Here is a 27801-nt window from a genome sequence, read left to right on the forward strand (position 1 = left end):
GCTGAGATTGTGACGCTGATGAAAAGGTGGCTGCAGCTGGCTTCAGACCGTGGAGGAGGATGGAAGAGGTGCAACAAACAGTAGCTTGTCCTGACTAGGAACGCATAAACCATTGAAATCAACGAGGAAAAAATTCAGCAGTGATCAGCCTGGAGCTCACGAGTGTATGCCCAGGATGACACTCTCTCCCTGGGCAAAGCCTGCGAACTTCGCCCAGAGCTCAGTCCATGTACTTTCGGAAATTTCGGCTGTGTGGTCTCGCCATGAGTGATGCTACTGTACTTTTGGACATGTCAAAATATTAAGACAATGGGAATTCAGTTCAAACATTTTAATGAAATATTTACACACACACACACACACACACACACACACACACACACACACACACACAGGGCCATTAGCCAAAAACAACCGGCCTATGTAGCACCTATGCCCGCAGCGGACTCTAGCGCAGACTGGGCGGAGTGCGCCTCGCTGACCGACAGCTCCACGACTCAGCTAATTGCTGTAGCACATCGTCTTGGTCACGAGCATGCGTTGTTCGTCTTTTGCGTTCGCACTGTGAACAGGAGACATTTCTCTATCACTTTAACGTTTAACACATTGGAATGAATTTGTTAAAAAACATTTTAATCATGCTTACGTAGGTTGCTAGAGCTGTGGGGATGTCCGACACAGTGATGTCCCTTCCCACGAGTGCCCGCAGGGCAAGCTTGACATGCGCAGAAATCCTGGCCTGTGTGCCAGAAAAGAAAAGCCACCCCACAGAAGTCTCATATCCCGGCATATGCTTCCTCAGGTGGCAGAAAGCTTTCAGCCACTTCAGCTCCAGCTTGGTGACGGCTAGCTTAGCGAGTCCAAAAGCAGAGGCAGGTTTGTGCTGCTTCACCTGGGAGAAAAGGACAATGAATGAAAAATATTAAACACCCCCATGTACAACACAGCAGCCCCGGAAATAAAAGTGAAATACACAGAAGTTACTTACATTGATCAGAAAGAGTCAGCCTTCTCGAGGTTCTCAAACTCCTCAGTCGTGAGGTTCTGCAGGACTCCGGTCCTGTGTCCGCTGACCGAAAAGAAGTGAGCACACAGCAGCCCGATGCAATGGTTGAGCATGTCCGGGTCTGCTGGACGAGTTCAGATCAGCCAGTGAAACAGGGACAGCGTCCGACAGTTTGCCGTGCAGGAGCTGTAAGTACTCCCTCACTCTTCTCCGCTCGCACGCCTTGCCTGTGGAGCACGACTCGACCGGACAGATGTCTGCACTCCCACTGCAGCAGTCTCTGGAGACTCCACAGCCTCGTGGAGCCAACTCGGCCCTTGGACAGCCTCTCATCGAGTTAATGGAGGAACTTGGAAACACGCGTCAGAAATAACTTGGCCGGAGTGACCTTGTACCGCTGGCACAATGATTTCATCCATTCAAGGACTCTCGAGACATTGTCAATGTACTTCAGGTGGGCTGTGTTGTGGATAAAAATGACATGAAATAAACATGAGGGACACTTAGTATGAGTAATATGTAGTTTTATTGATAATTCACAGGACTGGTGGGTGCGTAATCTTGAGGAGAGTGGTGGGGGGAAGAAAATGGGGTGCGTCCTGGGGACATGGGAAAGTCAGCAAAGGTGAAGTGAGAGGACCACTGAGAGTGGGGCGGACTGGTAGGTGAGAAGAGGGAAGAATGGTCGGGGACCAGGTCAGAGAAGGTGACATCTTCCTCAGACTGAAAGCTGGAGGGGGGTTTTGGCTGTGTAGAGGCGTCAATACACACGTTCACGGGGCAGATTTTGTATCGGGGGGGGGGGGGGGGGGGGACCCCGCATTTCCATTTCCAGAGGGGGTGCTGCGAAGATAGTTAAGTAGCACCATGATATCAGCAGTTAGATGCGCAAGCTGATAATGAGTGTCCAGATCCAGATCCAGTAAAGGGGAGAAGAAGGAATGACGATGGGCACCTAGACATACAGAAGCGGTATTAGGCAGATATTGACAAATTGGATTTCCACTTTAAAGATCTTTAAGAGTACTACACTATGGTTTAATAGTCGAAGAGTCAAACAGAAGTATAAGAGCTGAGGAGTGCTAACACAGACACACACACACACACACACACACACACTTACACACACACACACACACACTCTCGTACAGTCAAGGGCGGGCATGTAGACATAATACACACACACACACACACATATAACATTATAACTTTATAAGAATAATAAAAAGGAGTATTAAGATATTATAAGGGTAATATCTTATAATAATAGAAAACTCTATAAAATACAGAATAGTAGGATATGTAGGACAGTAGAAGGGTAATATAATGATTTTATGAAGTAGGAAGTACAGTAAATCGTTTTTCAAGCAGTATAACTATATATAAAATAGAGATATAGAGCAAATATGAAAATAAATTATAAACTAGAAATACAGGAAAATGTAACTTACTCATAATTCAGATGGTGAAGATTCTTGTCTCGCAAGGAAGGCCTTAATTTTAAGAGAAAACCATGAGGAGCCATTTATAAGGGTAGCTGAGTCAAGCTGCCCCCCCCCAGCGAGATAATAGTAAGACCAAGGTCACTCTAGATTGTTTTATCTCTCCACTTTTGAAGCTAATGGTTATTTGAAAACCCTTGGTTTTGATTATATTTGTAAGTTGAAAAGCCCTGTTTTTTGAGCTAATGGTAAGTTGAATAGCTCTTTTTTAACCCTATTGGTATTGATATCATAGTCTTCTTGAAACATATGGGTTATTTACTGTGTAATTACAGTATAAATACTGGAGCTTAAGCTCAGGGTATCAGATCACTTCTGAGAATTCTCATCGGTGTGGATCTCGTGTGGTGGAACGGAACAATAAATCTGGACCCTTGCTTCTTCTCACTCACGGCTGGTGTCTTTTTTTCTATCTCCAACTGGGTTCAGAGGTTGATGTGAGTATTGGCTTCTATGTTAAATTTTAAGTGTTTTTGGGTAATGAGCCAGCAGCTGCCAGGGGACTGTCTGTGTTGGCCCACATAAAGTGAAGGAAGCGCTCGACGTGTCTCCTCTCCTGCTTGCCGTTGGCCGCGGCTTTGGGGACATCTCTGAGACTTGTCAGCCAAGCCGTGTACACTTAACATTGGCTCTGGAAAAGAGGAAAAAAAAGGGGGGGGGGGGGGGGGGGATCAGTGAAAGAAAAACAAATTTCATCCTGGGACGTCCACCGCGGGCGACCACCTGGAGTCCGCCGCCCACACACAATAAAAATAGGCCTAGAGATAGTTTAGGTACTCACCCACAGAGCCACTACTCTTTCCGGGCTACTAGCGCTTGCAGCCGCTCAAATTCTGTGGAGAGTTTTGCTACTTTTCGATCAGTTCAGAACATTTGCAACTTTTAGATTTGTTCGTCTCACCGAAAGCTTGCAGTTGTTGCAGCTTTATTTTGGCGCTGAGCAGTAGCTTCCTGACCGTGTCCCCGGCGAGCTGGTGAAGGTGGAACAGGTGGCAGTCTAGCCGGCGGAAACCTTTCTTGCCACATGCAGACACCGGGCAGTCCAGAGCACCCGCATATCACCCGCTCGCTCGCTGCCGCCAGGTGAAGCCAGCGTTCCTCTGGACCCTGCTGATGAATTTGGGCGAGATGAGCCTGCACGTTGGTGTAGAAACGCCGACAAACTGGACACACTCTTCTCTGTGACATCTCGCTGCTCAGCACCGCTAGAGCGGGTGACTTTATAGGCAGCCAGTCAGGAGGGCGGTCCCATTAGCAGACCTAGTAGGAACCACCCTGCAGCAAAAAAACGGCATGCTCTGCCTATTAGGGACGTTTAAACGCTTATATGTGCCCTTAATAGCTACTATGGTGGAATAAATTACATACTTAAAAATTACAATGTTTCAGCTGTGTTCTCTTGCTATTTAAGGACGTTCCGATACTTTCGCATGCTTACAAATGTGCTCTGAACAACTGCCACGGTGGAATAAATAACATGTTAAAATAGTACAGAATGTTTCAGCTGTGTGCACTTGCTATTAGGGACGTGCCGATGCTTCCGCACACTACCAAGTGTGCTCCAAAAAATTGCCACGTTGTCATAAACAGGGTTCCATTCTTTCCTCACACAGTTCTTTGACTATCTGCACAGGCAAGTTACCAGACATCGCATGCTTCGAACAGCCAGTGTGCAGGGAGTCAGTGTTTTTAATTCAGCACTTGAGCACCACTGGGCTGTTCATTTCAGGCTCTCCGTCACATTTTATGTGAATGTGGCCATGACATTCCTCACAGTTGCCTCTGATTTCTATGAATTTCTCTGCGGCTGATGGATAGACCTTGGCTCTTTTAAAGACAAATGTGCAGGGACCTGGCTCAAAATGAGTGTCATCATTACTGCCACTTGTTTCATGATCACTTTCATAAATAAACCCTAAAGCAGTCCAGATGTTGTCTGTTCAATTTAACAAAAGTATATAGAGCCTTTGCAGTGATCTTGTTTTCTAGCTGCTCACTAAGCTCTGTCCAGATGCTCTGATTAGGAGTAGCTATGTTGACATTTTGGACTATGGCCTCTTTTGATGAAGGGAGGACTGTGAAAATGGAATCCCTGTCCACTGCTGGTTTCTTGGGCATCTGGCATAAGCAAAACATAATTACCCACTGAAATAATCCTGATGCAAAAAATGTCATGTACAGTATAAACATGTTTTCATGTATGACTGTATTTGCCAAAATACAAGGAAAATATAATCTAGTAATAATGTATAAGGATATTATATCTTATATTAGGACCAATATGGTAATGTGGACCCTTAGATGCACAATGTATTAAAAAAACTAACATGGGTACCATGTGCAGCGGTAATTAGCATTTCATAGCTACATTAGCCATATTAGTATTAGCAGTGAGATTTCTGTTCAATAAACATTGACAATCTTAGCTCTCTTTAATGTTTTACCATTATGATTGAAGTTAACTAATATTATTGTAACTGACAGTGTTAAAACATTGTACTTACACTGGCCAGAATTTTGATTTAGTAACTATATCGACTTTCCCTATACTAACACTAATTTCCACTAGAGCATCGAGAACAGAAGTGTCCCTGACACCTAGTGGTGGGAGTGAAGTGTAACATGATTCTCCTTGTAAATAAATGAAAAGTTCAATCATGAGAGACCAGTGAATGAAGTAAAGAGAATTGTTTATTGAACAAATGATGATATGAATTGTCTTGAAAAAGTCTTCGGCACTTCGACTCAAAGTGTGCTCATACCAAGGAGATTTGTGCATATAAGTCAATGTCTAATATTTTAAAAACAAAAGCAGCACAAACGATTGAGAATATTTGTGGTGAATTAAGAGCATATGGGGAGTCTGAGAGACCTCAGAATGACCTATGAATATTCTTTTAAATATCTTCAAAATCGAAGCAGCACAAACGAATTTTTTTTGGGCACAAACGGAGCACAAACGATTGAGACAATTTTGCCGACATTTTGGGTGAGGGTGGCAACTTCATGCAGGTCCAAACCCAAGTTATCAGAATAAGTTTTACTGGCCAAGTATGCTGGAGTATACAAGGAATTTGTTGCTTGAATAGCGATCCTACAGTGCACACTTACACACACAGTTCTGGATGTAAACAAGACACCGAGTAATACAAAAGAGACCAATGACAGATACCACAGGACAGTTTACAGTGAAAACAATCTTAAAAACCACTCACAAAGAACAGTTAAGAGTAAAGTGATATTACTTTAAATGACTAAAAGCTTGTATGAGCCCTGATGAGCCTCATAAATAGGAGTTTGAGACTCTTTAGATTTTATTCACAGGAACTGTAAGAGAATTGTTTCCCATTGTCATAAAGAGTCAATTTAAGGCAAGCTGAGGAATCCATCCTGTCATATCCATGTTTAAAACGCAATAATGGATATTGTTTAACGTGTAAGAAGTATAAACGCTACACTGAAGGAGCGAACTAGAGGAATAATAATTACTACTACTACTAATATTAATAATAATAATAATAATAATAATAATAATAATAATAATAATAATAATGCACCTGTAGTAAATCTACGCTAATCAGAATCGTGATGTGTTTTATTCATACAACCAACAGAAGTACCTCAATTTACCTGAAAGGAGCTGTCTCGCGCTGATTCTCAACGGTCATCTCGCTCGGTTTGAATGACGCACCTGCGCACTCAACCACGCCCACCAGATGACTAAATCATAGAAATGAATGGAATAGGGATATAAACAAATAGATCAATAAAGAAGATTGCACTTTGCATTCCATATTTTCTCCATCACAGTGATTGCAAATGTTATATTATATTTAGAGCTGCAACAACTAATCGATAATAATCGATTATGAAAATCGTTGGAAACGAATCTCATTTTCGATTAGTTGGTCTGCACGGTGCGTTTACTCATTACATTACTTCTGTACTGAAAACACACTTCGGAGAGTAAATATTAAAGTAGTGTCCTTAATGAAGTACTGTACACTTACACTATGCACTTACACTACGCACTACTCTACCGTCTAGTGCAATAAAGTCTAAAACCATCTAAGCCTAATCCGTTTGCAAAAGAAATCTGTGATCTTCAAAATACCTTCATTTTTATATATCCTAAATACTGAAAACATTTGTTAAGTTGCTAGACATGACTGAATGCATTGCTGTCCAACTAAAATGAAGACAATGTTATTTGTATATTGTAATATAGTACATAGAATAACACTTCCATGTAGAGACACTTAAAGACTTGTATTATATTTGAAAAGAGACATGGTCAATCGTATAACTGTACACAAGCAGTTTGTGCTTGGCTCCCGATAATCACCGCTTGCGGTGATTTTTGTGATATTTGTATGTTGTCTTTCTTATAAGGTATCCTTGAGTGTTATGAAAGGCGGCGACAAATAAAATGTATTATTGCATAGTTCTCCCATCTGACCATGCAGAGTCCATCGGTGGTGTTGTCCCAGGAATAGCAGCTGGCTGTGTGTAGTGCCGTGTCACTCTTCTGCATTATAGCCCAACTACCAATGTACTTAATACTTAATGCTTTTCCATGTCTGTTTTTTTTAAATGAGAGTACGCGCTGTGATACTCTCTGTCCACTGGTTCAGTTTGTTCCGACTTTAGTCCAACCCTGACACCTTCACATTCATCAGGCACTTACATAAAGAGACGTTTTAGGCTGAGCTGGTGCTTTGGGAAATAGTATACTGGCCTGTGTGCTGTTTCTGTGAGCAAGGGGTCTCACTATTTGGAATGCTATTGTGCAGCTGTGCCTTTCCCATTTTGACTCCTGTCCTGGAGTCAGGATCACACTGCTGGTACTGGCAGTGTCCGGCTCTTTTAAGAACTCACTTACACATGATGTGTCACTCACTGTAGGCCAATCAGCTACCCATTACCATTCTGTTTCTTTCCAGCAAAAAGGGCTTTTTAATGCATTAAAACTTGTGTTGTGTTTCACTAAAAGAAAATGCTGCATCCATGGAATTGTCATTGCCATATCATGGCACATAGGATTAAAACAAATGCTTCATTTCTCCATATGTTGCTTGTAGCATTTTAAGACGTATTAAGGCACAAGTGAGGTGTAAGAGGCTGTGCTACACCTCGCACAGTCAGCAGAAGACAGCAGCAGTGCACAGCAAGAGTTGCCGTGTGGGGGAACACAGTTACCCAGAACACACCAGGCTGATTAACTGGGATTGCCTGCACTTGCCAGGCCGGATGCTTAAAGCCAGACTTTGAGGCCACTCTTTGTCATACCTTTGTAGAGTGGAGAAAAATTGCCTGATGTGGGAACTACTGGGGAAGGGAAGTTGGGTCAGAGCCACTCAAATGGCTCAATGCCAGGTGCCCCCTCAGGAAATTCTTTGAGGAGGGGGCTCACAACCTAGGTAAAATCATCTCCCACCCTCCCTGCTCCACTTTGGTTGCTCTGCTTCCTTACTCAGCTGAAGTCATTACTCCACTGCGTGGTTGCACTGAGGACATCCCCTACTCCTCTGCTCTGCAGAAGATACCATTACAGCTCATGGCCTCACCACTCTGTCTCTCTGCTCTGCCTCCAATGTCACTACACCACCGTGTAAGGCCTGACATTCAGTGTATTCTACGTTACACACATACGGTTCCTCATTATCTCAATATCATTAAAAAATGGACTGTTCTGTCTCAGATGAGTGATGAACTTGATTTTGAAGCTGTGTTTCCTGATGTTGGTGTTGCACTTCCACCAAAAAGTGTTAGTGAACCTAGTAATCATTTCTACATTTGAATATGATCATGAGGCACATGGCACTCACTTCACTTATTCTACAGGGTTCAGCAGGGATTTGGTTCAACCTACTAAAGAGTGGAGAAGCGGACACCAGAACTTTGCATGCTGCATGCCCAGTTTTTGTAGGCAGTACGTGGGGTAAGTTTCCAGTAAGCACCTCTGCAGAAAATGCTTGGCGTATTTGGTTATTTTTATTAATGTACTCAATTTTACTGAAAATTGGAAACAAAATCAGTGCTCACTGATATCCAAGCAACTTCATAAATCTTTTGTAAATATTTCTTTTAGTCTTTGATTTAGTTGCCAATAAGTGGCTCTGCTGTCGGGGACAAGAGTTCAGGAGAAGGTGCACTCTGTCCAGGTCCGACTGAGACTGAAAATTGAAACTCTACCTAAAGCAAGCTGAAAAGATTTTCAGAACTAAGATATTTGGCATAGACCAAAGGGGCTGATTAGATTTGTACTATTTTTTTGTAATGTGTATATGAAGAATAAAATACAGAATTGATATGAAAGATAAATATATTAGTTTACTATTTTACAATATTGTGTAATCTCTAGATAAAGGTGATTACTGCACTTCCCTGTTTATTGTTTTATCAAAGGCGTGACACAGTGGATCATGAAATATTGCTGCATAGATTAAATAATGTTGGTCTATTAAATCATTTGTTTAGACCGCTGGTTTTTGCTTGCTGTTTCCGTAGCAAGATAGATTTTACGGGATGTATTTTATGTATGCATCCATCGACGGTGGCGCTCGGCTTTACGTGACGTACGGGTTTTTCGCGGCGCCGACGTCGGATCTGATCACCACTTGCTTGTGACTTCAATCCGACTAAAATTGAAAAGAGTGGCCGGACGCAACACCGTTCGGTCATTTGCCTCCGAGAAATTGAAGGACCGCGTGAACGCCGAGCACTTCCACATTGAACTCGCTAATCGATTCCAGATTCTTGACAACTCGGCCAGCATCGAAGAACAATGGGCACAGATCAAGGATGCTGCCATTGAGACGGCAGAGAGAACGATTGGTCGACGGCGTGGAACGCAGCGAGAACGGTGGATTTAGGACCGGACATGGTCGTTGCTCGATGAAAGACGGGTCAAGAAACATCAGCGCGATCAAGCAAAGACCGAAGAGGAGCGAAATGAAGCAACGCAGGCGTACCGAGAACTCGACCGCAGGGTCAAGAGGAGTTGCCGAGCAGACAAGAAGGACTGGCTGGACCGGAAGGGCAGTGAAGCACAACTGGCTGCGGACCAGGGTGACAGCAGGACTCTTTTTCGTGTGGTCAGAGATCTCACTCGGGCCCGAAGCGGTTCCACTGGGCCGATAAGGGATACAACCGGCAGGATGCTAGTTAGCAAAGAAGACCAGGACGCGCATTGGGTGGAACATTTCAAAGACACCCTAAACCAGCCGGCTCCTGTAGCCACGCACGACTTTACAGTCTTTCCTCCTTCCTGTGAGCTGGAAGTGGACATGAGCGACATCATGGATGCTGAGGACGCTGCAGCGATTCGTCATCTGAAAAACAACAAAGCACCTGGTCTTGACCAAATCTCAGCAGAAATGCTGAAAGTGGGTGGTGATGAAGTTGTACGGGTGCTCACTACGCTGCTCAATGACTGCTGGCACATGGAACGTGTCCCAAATGACTGGAGACAGGATGTCATCGTCAAATTACCTAAGAAAGGTAATCTCGCAGACTGTAACAATTGGAGAGGCATCACCCTTCTGTCTGTTCCAGGCAAGGTATTTTGTCTCGTCCTCCTCAAACGGATACTGCGAGCAGTTGATCAGGCTCTACGGGACGAACAAGCCGGGTTTAGAAGCGGTCGGTCGTGCACTGAACAAATCTTTGCTCTTCGAAACATCATTGAACAAAGCTCCGAATATCAGAAACCGCTCTTGGTCAACTTTATAGACTTTAAGAAGGCGTTTGACAGCGTCCACCGGAAATCGCTTTGGAACATCGCACGGCTATATGGCATTCCACAGCGGTTTATCGCCATTTTCCAGAACTTATATCAGGATTCTAGCTGTTGCATCCGGACGGACACAGGTCATACTGCCTTTTTCACCATCGAGACTGGAGTCAGACAGGGCTGCATTCTTTCACCATTCTTTTTCCTCATGATGATGGACTTCGTCATGCGACGAGCACTAACACAGCCAGCGTCTGGAATTCCGTGGACAGGCCAGGGACGTCTGACCGACCTGGAATTCGCCGACGATATTGTGCTATTGGCGCAGAATGGGAAAGTCTTACAGGAGATGACCACTAGCCTGGAGCACGAAGCAGCCAAAGTTGGGTTACGGATCAGCACTGACAAGACCAACGTCATGGCCGTCGGCCGGATGACACCGGTGCGGATCACGGTGAGCAACCAGCTGATCGAAGAAGTCAAACAGTTCACCTACCTTGGCAGCATTGTGGCTGCGGATGGTGGGACTAACGTGGATGTCAATCGCAGAATCGGCAGAGCATTTGCAGTCTTCCAACAGCTACAACCGATTTGGGCTAGGCGAACTATCCACACCAACAGCAAACTTCGCCTGTTTAATAGCATCATCATCCCAACCGCCATCTATGCATCTGAAACTTGGAAGAGCTCGAGGGCAGTCATCCACAAGCTGAATGTGTTTCAACAACGATGCCTGAGAAGAATACTCGGTGTATCATACCGTGATCGTATTTCAAATGAAGAAATTCTAAGAAGAACAAACTCCCGCAGCCTGGCAGAAATGGTCGTAGAGCGAAGAATGCGCTTTGCAGGACACATTCTACGGATGTCTGACCACCGCCACGCAAAGATCGCGCTGCGCTGGACGCCGCCACGGGGGAAGAGAAGAGTAGGGCGGCCGCGGAATACTTGGCGACGAACATTCATGGAAGATCTACGAGCGCTCGATGTCAAGTGGGAAGATGTGGAAATCGACGCTTCCGACCGAGCCCGCTGGCGAATGCTTGTTGCCCGATGCGCCCCGCTGCGCGGACGGAACTAACTACTACTAACTACTATTAAATCATTTAAAAATTATTGAAGTAATCTCAGAGAGGCTATTCGGGTTAAATAAAGGTTAAATAAATAAAGAGAGAAATAAAATGGCTCTTTCCACAGGTGATGGCTAATTCCCTGCTTTTCTTGTAATACTTGATTTAATCTCCCATCCCTTCAGTTCTCTCATCTTCGTGTAATGTACTTCTCTAATCAAATATCATTCGTTGGAATACCCCCTCTCATAAAGGGGTCTTCTACTCTCATGTTTAGTTAATCTGTCAAAGAGTTCTAGTCTGTTGTCTGCAAAAATACAACAAAATACAACAAAGATTCATTCTTCTCCCTTCCTGAATTCCTTTCTTAATATCCTTCTGGTGAATGAAAAAACTAAATCCTTTAGTCTAGGACTATTTGTGATGTACACTAATCTAACCTGTTAATATCCCATCTGTGCTAACGAGAGATAATCCCAATAATACAGAACGAAAAAAATAGAGTAAATGAGGTTGAGATCTAGACATGTATTTACAGTTCTCTAGTCTCTTTTATTCCACTCATTTTTATTCAAAACATCCTATTGAATTTGTTTTTACTGTCTACAACAATAGTGTTTAGTTTAAAGGGTAGACATGCATGCACCCCTTTGTCCCTTATTAACTTACAACTGCACCACACTCAAAATATCACTCAGACCCTTCATACATGACATTTAAACTTTCTTCACTTTCTGTAAATCTCTCTAATCAGGAGTAATGCATATGTGTATTTAACTAGTCTAACAAAATTTATCATCTATGAGCTTCATTTCAATTTAATACAAATTTGTTTCCTTCACTGAGCGCCATTTGTGAAAGGCGTAAAAAAGTTCCATTATAAATGTATCCATTTCATTTAAACTGTATTTGATCCTATTAAGTTGGTGTTAAGTCTACTCATGTCACGAACTACATTTCCCATCCTGCACTGCGGGCCACAAACATCTCTGCCATGCACTGCAAATCCCAGATCACACACCTGCATTAAATTCACAGCACAATCACAGCTACAGTATAAAGACTTTCAATTCACTCACAGATTGTGCAGTATACGCTCCATTCCTCGTGTTTGTGACCATTGCACTGTCTTATTTAAATATTGAGACTTGTGTTTCGTATACATTGTATTACATGTCCATAGCACACCGTATATAATATATATTTGTATATTCACACATTACTTTATTCTATTCAACAGTCTACGGTTCAGTAAAGAAACAAGTCTCTCAAACTACACTGCTGCAAAGAGACTGTAACTGAACTAAACTAACAAACATGTCACTGCAGTGAGACCCACATCAGCACAACAACAGGTCACATCAACAGCAAAAGAAACCACCACGTAACATGCAACACTGTTTGATCCAGACACATGTAATCCATGCAAATCCTAATTCAACATTAACTATTCATCTTATTCTAATGTGAAGGACTCAACACATCTGGAATAGACAGAAAACATGTTACAAAAAGTTTGAAAATAAGTGTAGACTAATATTACCATCAAATCTTACTAATTATTCATCACTGGACATAGGCACTGTTTAAAGAGAAATATACAGCAAATTATTCATCACAGTGCAACACAAATACCTCACGCCAAAAGAACTCACACTTACACTGCTCAACTTAGAAAAACAGCAGTTACATTATTATTATTGTTGTTTATTTATTTATTTATCGCTTTGAGTTCATTGCAATCGGGACGCGAGTGACCAGTTGGCATGGCAACATCAGGGCACGTAAAGCTTTATAGACACATACAATGTCACGACTTCCCCTTTAAGCAGCGTGCTGAAGAGCATGTGAATGCACGCTGCTGTGCAAGGTGAGCGAGCACCTGCTTTTTCGTTGTTGACATTCGTGACATTTGGACACGTGCATTTGTTATGTCTCCTCCCTGTTCCGTCATTGGCCGTTGTGTCACGTGTGTCCGAATTGCTCTCAGCCGTCAGCCATTACGAAGCTGATTATGTATGTGTATATACCGCGCGCCTCCCAGCACACGGCGCGGAATATTAGAGTAGTTTGAATGAGTTATAGTCACTTAGTTTAGAGTCCTTATGATAGATAACCATAGTCTTAGTTCATGCCATGGTTCATGTTTAGGTTCAATAGTTTAGTTCAGGCTGGTTTCTCCGCCCCCAGTCCCGCGCTATAGTTCATGTTTCTTGTTCTGTTTCTCGACCCTGTATTTCCATGACCGCGACCTTGATTCCTGCCTCGCCCCTTTATGCCTGTTTGCCGCCTGAACTTTGCATGTTACTGGATTACCGTGTAAAACGTACCTACACTTCAGCTACTGCACCAAGCTTCATAAATAACCTCGCAGAAACATCAATTAGATTTGGATCACCGTCAGATCACACAGAACTCGATCAGGCGACTGAAAGCTTGGAGTCAACACTCCGCTACACGCTAGATAGAGTGGCTCCACTCAAAAGGAAAATAATTAGAGAAAAAAAATTAGCACCCTGGTATACCGATCAAACGCGAACCTTAAAACAGACAACTCGGCAATTAGAACGTAAATGGCGTCAAACCAAACTGGTGATATTTCAAATAGCATGGAAGGAGAGCCTACTGAAATATAGGAAATCTCTTGGCGATGCTAGAAAAATCTATTTCTCCACCTTAATAGGAGACAACAAAAACAATTCTAGATTCCTTTTCAACACAGTAGCAAAATTAACTAGGAATAAAACCACTACAGAGAGAAACACTCAATCATTACATAGCAGTGAAGATTTCATGAAATTTTTCAATGATAAGGTTGAAAATATTAGACGTGAAATACAGGCCATTAAATTAAAACCGGACAGTACTGTAACAAACCCATTACATGACAGTGTAGCAATATCAGATCAATGTTTAGAGTGTTTTGCTCCGCTTAGAGAGACCGAACTAGCTACATTAATCTCTTCAGCAAATTCATCAACTTGCATACTAGATCCCGTACCTACATGTTTGTTTAAACAGATTGGTCCAGTAGTAATTGAGCCACTTCTAAATATAATCAATTCTTCCCTAAGCAGTGGCTATGTACCTAAATCACTTAAATTAGCAGTTATTAAACCCTTGATTAAAAAACCTGATCTTGACCCGTCTCAATTGTCCAGCTATAGACCAATATCAAATCTCCTCTTCATCTCTAAGATTTTAGAAAAGGTTGTAGCAAAGCAGTTATGCTCGTACTTAGATAGGAATAACATTCATGAAATGTATCAGTCAGGATTTAGACCTCATCATAGCACAGAGACAGCGTTAGTTAAAGTAGTAAATGACCTTCTACTGACTTACGATCAGGGTTGTGTCTCGCTGCTTGTGTTACTCGACCTTACTGCAGCTTTTGATACTATAGATCACACTATTCTCCTTGATAGATTAGAAAATGTTGTTGGTATTAAGGGAACAGTCCTCTCCTGGCTCAGGTCTTATCTGACCGATCGTTATCAGTTCGTAGATGTAAATGGTGAATTCTCCATGCGTACTGAGGTTACTTTTGGAGTTCCACAGGGTTCTGTTTTAGGCCCACTGCTCTTTACTTTATATATGCTACCCCTAGGTCAAATTATTCGTAAACATGGAATTAGCTTCCACTGTTATGCTGATGATACACAGTTGTATGTTTCAGCGAAGCCAGAGGACAGACATAAGCTTAGTAAAGTTGAGGATTGTGTAAAGGACATTAGACATTGGATGTTAATTAACTTCCTTCTGCTTAATTCTGATAAAACAGAAATACTTTTATTAGGCCCACGTGTAGCTAGAAGTATCCTTTCTGATCACATGGTTACTCTGGATGGTCTTTCTGTTTCATCATGTGCAGCAGTTAAAGACCTTGGAGTGATTATTGACTCCAGCCTATCATTTGATGCTCATGTAGATAATATTACTAGGATAGCCTTCTTTCATCTCAGAAATATTTCTAAAATAAGAAACATATTGTCACTACATGATGCGGAAATACTAGTTCATGCATTCGTCACCTCTAGATTAGATTACTGTAATGCCATACTGTCTGGATGTTCCAGTAGGAATATAAATAAGCTCCAATTAGTCCAGAATGCAGCTGCTAGAGTCCTAACTAGAACTAGAAGATACGACCATATCACACCGATATTATCCACACTGCATTGGCTCCCAGTAAAATCTCGCATTAATTATAAAATACTCTTATTAACCTATAAAGCACTAAACGGTCTCGCGCCACAATATCTAAGCGACCTTTTGGTTTTATATGATCCGCCACGCCTACTTAGATCAAAAGATGCAGGCTATCTGACGGTACCTCGAATAGTGAAGGCTACAGCAGGGGGAAGAGCTTTCTCTTATAGGGCCCCACAGTTATGGAACAGTCTTCCTATTAGTGTTCGGGACTCAGACACAGTCTCAGTGTTTAAGTCTAAGCTTAAAACGTATTTGTTTACTCAAGCCTACCCTGACTAGATTCTGTTCTACTTTCTCCCTCTCTCCTTTCGCCGAGCCCCACACGAATTTATGGAGATACTAGAGATCCAGATCCTTTCTGCCTCTGGATGGAGCTCAAATCTTCTTTAATTCCAGACTGCTGGGACTACGGCTGCTCTTAACACCATACAGACTTCATATAAATCCATAATGAACTTTTTCACAATATCTGTTGTTACCCAGATGAGGATGGGTTCCCTTCTGAGTCGGGTTCCTCTCAAGGTTTCTTCCTCTTAAAACATCTTAGGGAGTTTTTCCTTGCCACCGTCGCCACTCAGTGGCTTGCTCAGTTGGGATAAATTCACACCTTTAATATCTGTATACCGTGTTGATATTTCTGTAAAGCTGCTTTGAGACAATGTCTATTGTAAAAAGCGCTATACAAATAAAATTGAATTGAATTGAATTGAATTACGTTTGTGGATCACGTTTTGGATTTGTCTGCCTGTCTCTCTCTTAAATAAACCTGTTCTACTGCGATTGCATCCTACCTTATCTCCGTTACGTCACGATATGTGACATACAGGAATTAAAGATACACAAATTTAGTGATGGGTTATTCCAGCTCTTTTCAGTGAGTCAGTTCATTCGGCTCAGCAATAAACTCCCAAACGACTCTTCATTCAGTACGACTAATGGCTTTCATAATTCAGCTAAATTTAGCAATATTTGGACCCATGATTAGTATGTGTGCACATATCACTTAACTTGTTCAGTGTAGGCTAATTATACTAACCTTTAATTGTACACCATTTTGGATTATGTTTCGCATAAAACCTTAAATAATATAAAAACAAACATTATCACCCATGTGTATTAAGTGTTTTATTTAGCTTGATCTATCCAAATCTCAAACCATTCCAAACAGATCACACTCACTGCACTGCTGGACTACAGGTCTAATACGGCTGTGAAGGTTGTCAGTACGCTCTAAAAACAAATGTTCAGGCTCAACAAAACATTAACGAAACAGTTTTCAAAACATCAATCATTTTGAGTTATGACAACTTTAAATTCATTTCAACCAACGAACTGCACCGAGTTAGAGAAATTACCTTTTCCTCTACGATCAAATGTATTTTCAATTAAAACTTATTTAATAATTTGTATAATAAACAAGTTTTTAACCCCTTTCGCCCCGACACTAGCGTTCATTCCGCCGGCGGAATGGAAAACTACTTATCGGACATTTCCAATTAGTATAGATAAATGAATTATTGTATCACCGCAGTTCTGGTATAAGATTAGTCAGGACACTGGTGGCTTTCTGTGTGTGCAGTTTCATGACTGTGTGCTTAACTGCTAGTGTGCAGGGGAATGGGAAAGGGTGGAGTTTGAGCTCCCTGCTGGGCAAACAATTCACACCTCTCCATGAAAACATTGAGACAGAGATAAATCGGAGAGCAGGACTAAAGCTTTTTTGACAGTAAAACACCGTATACAACTGCCACAATAAAATTATAACATTTAAACCAAAGATCGGTCTTGTGTAAACGTTTACTACCTTACATTTCCTACATAGACGAAAATCCAGTTCACTCGCGGTTTTATAAATCACGCACATTTCCATCGGTATAAAGTCCATCAGCTTTATTGAAGAAAACAAACGCAAAGTTCCATATTTAGTCACAAATGTCCTCTTCAAAATGTATTAAGTGTTTTGATATCCCACTCCTCTGGGATTTAGTAATTAGCCATAAACGGAACTGAGACACATTCTTAAAAAAAAAAAAAAGCTAATCTGCTTTGGCTATGCTGGACAACCCGCCTCCTAAATTATAATTGGGCAGTCTAACTTGATTGACACCCACTTGGACCAATTGTAGATGCTTCTAGCTTTCAAACAAGCCCAAACTCGACATGATTGACCACTCAGAGGCTGAGAAAATCAAACGGAGATGTTTGGTGCCATTTGGAGAGGCTGTTTTGTGCCTTTAAAAGAATAATAATAATAATAATAATAATAATAATAATAATTGTTTGCTATTTCTAGAAGTCTGCAACGTTTAAAGGCTTTGTGTCATTTTTATAAGCTTTGTGCCATTTGGAGAGGTTTGGTGCCATGGTCCTGCCATGACCATTCCATGTGTTGACTCTTTCACGTCATTTAACACTAATCAGTATTAAAAATATTAACATGAATATCTGAGTCTGATAATAAAATTTACTTCTACTTACAGTCAAATTTTGTAGTGTTTAGGACATTTAACACCCTTCTGTCCAAAAGGGGGTACAAACGTTTACACTCCACTGTATTTCGTTGAAATTGCGCTTATAGAACAACTGAACAGCAACGTTTCCATACAGGTTTTAGTGAAATGTTTAACAATAGCAACTTGACTTGAAATGGATGATGTTTCATTAGCGTGGCCTGTGCCCAAATCCTGCACGACTGCGTATCTAGGTACACTACACACGGTCTGAACGAATGGAGTCTCTACCGCACCTAGTGCACTAGAGATAGAGATTCCATACAAGGTGATTTGGGACGGAGCCAGTGCACAGAAACCGTTTCCCTGCGAGAGGCGCAGGTGGAGCTGGAGCTGTGTGACTGATTTGTGCACCTGTGACTACAGAACTACCTCAAGTCTCCACACAGAGAGCTGTTCAAGAGAAAAACACTCCTAAAGAACAAATCACTGCGCCAGCGAGACATCAACCCTTTAACTAGACGTTCATCCCAATTCCACACAAATACCGCGGAACTATTTAGGGCTGAGAGACAGTTCAAAAAGCACTGAAAATAAAGTGTTAGTAACGAGGACACGTTGCTGGTCCATAAAAAATAATGCTATCTATATAACTCTATTTATAAATGTTTATATATATTTATCTTATTTAGTTAGTTTACATTTATATTATATATAAGTACTTATGCATTTTTTTTTATGGATTCACAAAAAGCACCGAATTAAACTACAGTCCTAAATTAATAATATATATATATATATATATATGTGTGTGTGTGTGTGTGTGTGTGTGTATTGGGTTCTTTTCTGTTTTGGACAAACATCTGTGTAAAGTTTTAGTCTGAATTTATATTTGTAACACTCAGTTTGTGGATTTTATTCTAAATAAACAAAAAAAGGCACTGAAAGTTTGCCCCGCCCCCATCAGATTAATCGAAAAAATAATCGACCAATTAATTGATTGTGAAAATAATCGTTAGTTGCAGCTCTAATAATTAGCTGCATCATGAAATTAATTTTTTAACAAAAGAAATCTTGATTATTTTCAAAAATGGAGTTGTGTTTGAGAAGAAGAATGGAGTGTAATATAGTGTGAATCATAAAAATTCTATTTCATTTCTATTTGTTTACAGAAAGACTTCAGCAATAAAAGCAGTATTTTGCTGTAGTTGTTAAGGGGCCGTTTACACCACGACGTTTTCAAATAAAAACCGAAAACTTCTGATGCGGATTGGCTGTTCGTTTCCATGACGACGGCGTTTCGGGGCCTGAAAACTTTGGAAAACGGGTTTCAAAGGGCAAGTTTTTGAAAACGATGCCGTTATCATCTCCGGTAAATCATGTAAATTATTATCCAGAAAAACCACAGCTCCTCCGTTTACTTGTATTTGTTTACAGCGCGGTCTTTCCCTCATCAATATGGCGGACATGTTGACGTGAATGCTTACGTGCGCATGCGCGTAGTATTTCTTTACAAAGTCACCTCGCCAGCTACACACACATTTTGTCCTTTTTGTGTTTATTTCTTGAGAAATAGAAGCTCGAATTTGCAGTGAATGTCCAATATAAACCCAACTTCACCTCAGTTTAGCAGTTTATACATTAAAAATATTAAATTTAAAGTTATTTTAGCTGCTAAATGACTTAGCCACTTTTACACTCACTGTTGTTTATTTTAGTTGCTATAAGCAGGGAGCAAACAATGGATTTTAGGATAAAGTAAGGTTATACTTAAATAGTGCCGCTGAAACAGAATAACAAATCTCTCCTCATGAGTTAAATAGTGCACTACATAGGGTGTAGACTGTCATTATTTCATCCCTAATGTAGTGCACTTAAACCGGAAATGACATCAATTTGGGATTCGGCCGCACAGCTTCCGTTTAACTTACCTCGGGTTTAAAAACAGAACGGAATTTTAATTCCTCAAACACAGACAAAATAACCAGCTTTTACTTTTAAACTGGATCAAATCTAACTGTAAAACTGTCAGAAATAATTTAATCTGGAGATGATTAGTTCGGTGTAATAACTCAACTGCTCAGGAGATACCTGCTGCAGCTTTTTTTTCTTCTGTGATTTCTACTGGTCGGAGACGCAGCTGTTAGGCGCCTTACCGCCACCGCGTGGACTGGAGGATATTGTTCCAGGTTGGAGGAAGTCTATCCCAACAAACTTACACCAATAATTTCCACTCATGGTTTTATTAGATCCTATTTATTATTCCAGTGGAGTTTATGACTTCTTCATGAATGCCAGCAGTGAGTCGTTCACTGTCTCTTACCCAGATATACTGAGTGAACTACTGAGTCACCACAACCTCAATCTCTAAATGTTTAACAGCACCAAAGTATTCAATTCTGGTGACTTTGGGAGCATTTATTTATTTATATGATCATATAATGAAACAAACATTAACATAAGCATGTGCTGCACAACATTTCATTAGTTTAATTTTACATTTTAATTTACTGTAAAGTGCTTTGCTAAATTTTGCTACGTAAACTTTTTTAGGTATTAAAACTGGTTACTGTTTGATTGATGACAAACTCCATATTTTTTATACCTTGGAGCTCTGTGTTACCATGGTAATTTATAAACAATTACTAACAACATTACCTTCATCAATGCAAGTTTACATTTTATTTGATACTTGACCATTGTTACGTCCTCAGTTGTATTTCTGTTTGTACTATGTTCCATCTGTCTATGTCGGGGGAGGGATGGGTGTCTTGTCTCCTCCTCTTTTAAGCCCAGTCCACTGCGACGCGTCATGTTCCTGCTGGCCATTGGACGATCACATCTCGTACACGCCTGCTCCCGCCTCGTGCTTTGGGATGGGTTGGCTGTACATTTCCGGACGTGTACTTAAGCCTCGTCAGTCTCCATCCCCGGGGCAGATCGGTGCCGTTGCTTTGTGCAGCAGATATTTGGTTACGTGTGTTGATTTCTCCTGTGTACGACCTTCTCCCTGTTCTTGACTTTGTTTCTGCTCTGCCCCTTTAAGTTTAATGATTCAGCTCCCAAACTGCTGGAAATGTGGGACGGGTTCTAACTCTTCACCAAGACTGCGTTATCCTGGAGAAGAGGTTTGAGGTGAGACTCCTGTCATACGCCAGTCCTGGTGAGTTTATTACCCTTAATGCTGTAAGACAGAGAAGAATATCAGTGTAAACACACACACACACACACACACATTATTCAGCATGATACAGTAGAGTAAAGAGACAGTAAGTCAGTAACTCACTGTAGTGTCTCCAGGTTACAGTGTGGATCCTTCAGTAGATCAGAGAGCAGCTTCACTGCTGATTCTCCTGGATTATTATTCTTCAGATCCAGTTCTCTCAGGTGTGATGAGGAGTTTGACCTCAGAGCAGAAGTCAGAGCAGCACAACCTTCATCTGTAATCCTGCAGTTCCACATCCTGCAAGAAAGAAAACCTTCTCACACTTAACACACTCAGTTTTAGCTCTGAAAACATCAACTACACAAAATCTTTATATACACAACATTTACTCTCATCTCACACACAACAATGACAATATCACATCACTACAATTACAGTCACCACAGAGGGAAACTGTGTGTGTGTGTGTACGTACCTCAGTATCTCCAGTGTAGTGTGTGTGTACCTCAGTTTCTCCAGTGTACAGTGTGTGTGTGTGTGTGTGTGTGTGTACCTCAGTGTCTCCAGTGTACAGTGTGTGTGTGTGTGTGTGTGTGTGTGTGTGTGTGTACCTCAGTGTCTCCAGTGTACAGTGTGTGAGAGTGTGTGTGTACCTCAGTATCTCCAGTGTACAGTGTGTGTGTGTGTGTGTGTGTGAGAGAGTGTGTGTGTGCCTCAGTGTCTCCAGTGTACAGTGTGTGTGTGTGAGTGTGTGTGTGTGTACCTCAGTATCTCCAGTGTACAGTGTGTGTGTGTGTGTGTGTGTGTGTGTGTGTGTGTGTGTACCTCAGTGTCTCCAGTGTACAGTGTGTGTGTGTGTGTGTGTGTGTGAGAGTGTGTGTGTGCCTCAGTGTCTCCAGTGTACAGTGTGTGTGTGTGTGTGAGTGTGTGTGTGTGTGTACCTCAGTATCTCCAGTGTACAGTGTGTGTGTGTGTGTGTGTGTGTGTGTGTACCTCAGTATCTCCAGTGTACAGTGTGGATTCTCCAGTCCAGCAGAGAGCAGCTTCACTCCTGAATCCTGCAGGTTATTGTCACTCAGGTTCAGTTCTCTCAGTCTGGAGGAGTTTGATCTGAGAACTGAGGACAGAACTCTACAGCTTTCCTCTGTCAGTTTACACACACACGCAGACTGGAAGAGAAATGATGAAGTATCAGAAGACTGACCTCAAACACACACACAGCCATAACACACTTACTCTTTACCATGTAACAGAAATGTGAGTGTGTTTCTCTCACACACACAAATCAGAGGACAGGACACCACATCAGCATTAGCATTATTATTATTATTAATAATAATAATAATAATAATAATAATAACAACAACAACATCATCAGTTACAATGATCCTTAAAGGACTGCAAACATTTTTGTTTGAACAAATGCTTCATTATAATTGAAACATGAAGCCATTTGAAAAGACCCATGACACTTTGGAAACTTGCAACCATGCGCGATCAAAACGTAAATGAGCCTTGGAGTCACTCTTAAGCCTTGTCTCATTCTCCATCGTGATTACGGCTGGTAAAGAAGGTTGGCACATTGAAACGATCAAAACATAAACCATCAGAACATAAATGAACCAAGGAAATGCACTTAAGTCTTGTCTCATGCTCCCTTCCTCTGATGGCCAAGAGAACATGGCACTGGACTTGGAATGCACTGGGGTCTCCCCTACGCAACTTGAAGCCTGCTCAAGGCATGTCAGCGGTCTGTGTCAACTAACTCGTGTGCACTATCTTGCCGACTGCAGAGAGAAAAGGGCACTGGACTTGAACTACACTGGGGTTTCACCTGTGCAACTTGAAGCCTGTTATGAAACTGCGTCGTAATGCAGAGGGAACTCTATTCAGATGATTAATTAATTCAGATTAATTACTAATTACTTGACTGAAGTGAACGTACTGAAGAGGGCGTCCACGTGCGGAAACCTGAGAATATAAACGAGACTGAGAAGTTGTTGTTGAAGAAGGGTCTAACACGGACAAACACGTCCGTCCGCTCCAGTAGAATAGCCTAGTGTTTCCTTAAATCACTTTGAGGCGTCGGACTCTAAATCCAGCGGGGTTTTCTTGCGCAGGTATGAACCCTGCTTGCAGCTTTGTCAGCTGTAGGTGTCAAGTCACTGGTGCTCAATCTCCTGCTGTTTATTTAAAGCAGAGTATGTATGCACCCTAACCTTAAAGTTTCCCATGTAGCAGAAATATGAGTGCGTTTGTCTCACACAGAAATCAGAGGACATGACACCACATCAGCATTATTATATAATAATAATAATAATAATAATAATAATAATAATAATAAACATCATCAGTTACAATGATCCTTAAAGGACTGAAAACATTTTTGTTTGAACAAATGCTTCATTATAATTGAAACATGAAGCCATTTTTTAATAAAAGTATTAAAAAGTCTCCTATTTAAAAATAAACAAAATAAATAAAATAAATAAGAAATCTCCCATTTGAACAAAAGATGAGATAAGATAATACTTTATTAATCCCAACGTGGAGAAATGAGGGAATTAGGAGGGAAAAGGAGCAGGACCTGCTGTGGCTTTGTTTGGGAATATTTTTGTTGGTGAAATAGAACAGAAACAGTCAATATTGAGTGTAAAATGTACGTCAGGTAATATTATCTTATTGTTTACATGTTAGCATAGCATGTTAAATTAACTACTAAATAAAAATCACATCAGCTGCATGAGCTTTTAAATAACGTCGTATTATTATTATCAACATTTACTGTAGCTGCACAGCCAGACTGCTCCTGTACCTTTAACACACACACACACACACACACACAGACATTCTTGTAATTATAACATTCTGGGGTCAGTAGTCCCACCCATGTATTGTGGGGACACCACTTTCCTGAGGTCCTACAGATGTGAAAAAAAATCAGGCATGTATAATTTAAGCCTGAGAACACACATCATCTCAAATTCTGGATTTAAATCACAAAATTTCTGTGCTTGGTTTTTTCACACCTAATGTGGACATAAGAACTCATCATTAATGGGGACCTAATTTGCATACACAGCAAATTAGCTGGTTTTCATGTTGTAGTGGGGACATCACTAGATAGCTAATTTTCATACACAGAAAATTAACTGGTTTTCATGTTGTAGTGGGGACATCACTAGATAGTTAATCTGCATACACACAGATCAGGTAGTTCAACAAGGGGACATGGTTTTAAAAAACAAAGTTGTCAATTTAACTCTAATTATTTATACAAAATTACAAACTAAGTATGTCCAATTTAGAGGGCTGTCTGTAAAGCAGATATGATGTGTATTTTCTCTATTTGAAGGTTTAAGCTTCTCATGAAATTAAATTGAACAGTTGTTCTTAATTGTTTATACTAAGGACTCTTAGCCTTATTTGTGAAATATGCAATCAGTGAAAGTTTGGTTTCAAAAAGCTCTCTTACACAAATTTCAATATCTGCACGTAATATATAACATACTACATTTTTTTGGAGCTTTCTATTTCCAACAGAGGAACCCTTTGAGAAACCTAGGAACTTGTTAAGGAAGGTGGTACCAGTGCTATTATTAGTTTTGAGGCTATAATTCTAAGAAGCTTTTCATTTCCTGCTCCAAAGTATACAATTTTTTTTGTGGAATAGAAAGTAGAGGTGCTTGCTGTACTGAACCTCACTTATTTATCACAGGCATGCATCACAAATTAACACTATCCCCAGTCATTTTGGCAAGTCAAAATGACAAAGAAACTCATCCTTTTGATATTTTAGCTACATGAAGGATTTGTTTATTGGTCTGGATCTCTAATCAAGTGAAAAATTGTCAGTAAGATGAAAAAACCCTGTCTATTCAACATTATAAAGACAACTTGAGTCTTGAGCTTCTTTACTGTAAAAGACAACAAATATTTGCCCATTAAAGTGCACAACTACTAAGCTCACATGTGCCATGAATGAACTTGGACTCATTTAAGTTTGACATAACACTTCTGCTTACTACATATAGCCAGCTCAAAGTTAAACATATTGAGAAAAATAAAGATACTAGCCAAACACAGACACACAACCAAATGTCATAAACACAATTTTTTTCTTTATTCTATATCCACTTAACTGACTAAGCTAAAAAGTGACAGTAACAACTTAATAATGTATGTTGAGGTAGCTAATTTTGATTCCAGGCAGTCTAAACATGTAAATGGGTAGCACACTGAAGCTTTTATTGCCCAATAGGCTTACTCATGAACTTGTCAGTCACCTGCATAAGGACCCACTGGAAGAAGGCGGCCCAAACCAATTTGATCTAATTCAATATAACGGTGTAGGTAAAGATTCTAATGGATATTTTAAATGCCTGATTTGTTCCTGATTAGTTTATTATGAAGTAAATGCTGAGTGGTTCATTACAAAGTAAAAGGCTAGAGGTGTAACGTAACTTATTATTAAAGCATTACTACAGATGTTATGATGTACAGTATCTGTAATATAGATGTAAAGTGTTACTATCAAAGTGTTATTTAATCTTTGTTTATATCTCTTTTGTAAGCTACAGTGCAGTTATAGACGTAGAATTTGACACTTTGCCAGTCTCTATCTTTAAGATATAAAGACTCAGATCTAATGCAGTTTTCACAGACCAACTTCCCTGGGACACGACATGACATGATGAAGGTCTTCATATGTCTCTCCACTGCATGGACCTCATTTCCTTCCCGAGCCTTCCTCTTTTTCAGAGTAGATGTTTTACCTAAATGTAAGAATAAACATTAGTTACATAGCAAACACACACCCTTACACCCGACAGAAATTATTGTCTGGCAACTTACAGACTGGAACTTACATTTCACGTCTCAAGAATGAAAACTCTGACTGCAGTTTGTGCATATGTACCAAATAGTAACTAGGAGTACTCAGTTTTCTTGGAGAAGATACAGTAGGGAACCTAGTAAGTCCCAGGGGATGCTTATGTTGGAAATTATGGAGAGGTGTGATTGAAAGGCAGGATTAAAAGTGCCAGCAAACTACACAATTCTGATATTTATGATCCAGAAAAGGTGTAGACTGTGATGGCTGCTGTTTCTCCTGGCCATTGCTCTCAGCAGTGTCCCCCTCCATAATCTGCATATTTAATAGACATTTGGAAAATCTAAAAGAGGAATATGCAACAGAAAGCAAATATGCTGTTCAATACGACAAAAACAATAATTATTTCACTATAGGAATTAAGTTTATGATTTCAGGGTTAGATATGGGATACTTTGGAAGACTTTGGGATAATTATGATGCATTCAGAACGAATTCACAGTAATAACACAGTTCAGGTTTAAGTGACCTATGGGGACACTGTTCTAAATTCACATATCTATTCAGCTATCACAAGACTCCCTCACACACCTGAATAAAACATGCTTTGTGGGGACTCCGTATGGTAACTATTAACAGACAAGATTATGTAACAGAAAGCAAATATGCTGTTCAATACGACAAAAACAATAATTATTTCACTATAGGAATTAAGTTTGTGATTTCAGGGTTAGATATGGGATACTTTGGAAGACTTTGGGATAATTACGGTGCATTCAGACACATACACGTTTTGTAGTTCATGCTTAAACGTGGCAGTAAAATACCTGAAGCAGATCAGATGAACAATAATGTCTAATTTTATTGTTAATGCACAAGCACAAAATTAGTTGTGCAACAAAAATGAATCGCAACACTGCCGGATAAGACAATGTTTATCTTTTAATAATTTTTAAATTGTGAAAACAGAGAGGGAGATACCCTGCATACCTTGCTACGCCAAGGCCAGTCTCCTCCTCCGTAATTGTAGGTAATTCATCACCTTCTTTAAAGTCTGTTAAAGCAAACAGACCAAGATGTGGGCTTCCATCCACTTCAGTCTTCTGCATTCTGCCATTTGGGTGCTTGTGGTCATCATTAACCAGCCTACCAAAAGATCTGTCTTCTTTTGCAGCATCAATACTTAATACACAACGAGAGAAAGAGAGAAGTATTCAGTGACCGAATATTGCACATCAAATTCTACAAATATGATAGCTCTGCACAGAATTTTTATTGTTAACGGTCAGATGTAAATGTTTAAGTGGACAAATACTTCACAACTGCAATTTTTAAGTACAATGAAAGTACACTTTGAAGAAAAACTATGCAGACATTGTCGTTTTGTATGCAGGTTAATTCTATGTATCATTTTATTAGTGGTGCTTGAAAAGCACTATTATTGTTCCCTTGTATACTTATTATTATTATTATTATTATTATTATTATTATTATTATAATTATTATTATTATTATTATAAATATTATTACTCTCCGGCCGGCACTCAAAAGTATTGGGACCCCGCACGGCCAGCTCTCAAAAGTACTGGCGCCCTTGACAGTCGGCTCTAAAATGTATTGGCGCACTACACGGCCGGCTCTAACAGTGCTGGTGCCATATCTGTCCGGCTCTGGAAAGTATTGGCGACCTACGCTGTCGGCTCTCGGAAGTATTGGCACCCGTCCCTGTTTCACCAACGCAAGCACCACTCACATTTTCTTCAGGAAATGTACCGGTCTAGTTATTATGATTATTCTTCCACTTTTTTTTCGGCGCGTAACTAGTCCCG

General features: G+C 40.6%; 3 long non-coding RNA genes across 3 annotated transcripts in view; all 3 read right to left on the bottom strand.

Annotated features, from left to right (window-relative positions):
• Positions 1-230: 230 nt before the first annotated feature.
• On the bottom strand, positions 231-6509 carry LOC128630042 (uncharacterized). The gene is made up of 5 exons (XR_008394266.1): positions 6139-6509; positions 3290-3783; positions 989-3139; positions 647-892; positions 231-562 (listed from the first exon to the last, which is right to left on the bottom strand). It is a non-coding gene; the product is annotated as an uncharacterized LOC128630042 (long non-coding RNA).
• A 14133-nt stretch (positions 6510-20642) lies between these two features.
• Positions 20643-23447, bottom strand: LOC128630050 (uncharacterized). The gene is made up of 3 exons (XR_008394277.1): positions 22135-23447; positions 21262-21438; positions 20643-21159 (listed from the first exon to the last, which is right to left on the bottom strand). It is a non-coding gene; the product is annotated as an uncharacterized LOC128630050 (long non-coding RNA).
• A 48-nt stretch (positions 23448-23495) lies between these two features.
• The window catches only part of LOC128630065 (uncharacterized), a 5712-nt gene continuing 1406 nt past the window's right edge, over positions 23496-27801 (bottom strand). Inside the window, exons 2-3 of the long non-coding RNA XR_008394302.1 lie at positions 26963-27154; positions 23496-25916 (exon numbers count right to left, since the gene is read on the bottom strand). This is a non-coding gene — a long non-coding RNA (uncharacterized LOC128630065). The remainder of the gene's footprint in view (positions 25917-26962; positions 27155-27801) is intronic.

Source organism: Ictalurus punctatus, unplaced genomic scaffold, assembly GCF_001660625.3.
Source record: "Ictalurus punctatus breed USDA103 unplaced genomic scaffold, Coco_2.0 Super-Scaffold_100046, whole genome shotgun sequence".
NCBI classification, from domain to species: Eukaryota; Metazoa; Chordata; class Actinopteri; order Siluriformes; family Ictaluridae; genus Ictalurus; species Ictalurus punctatus.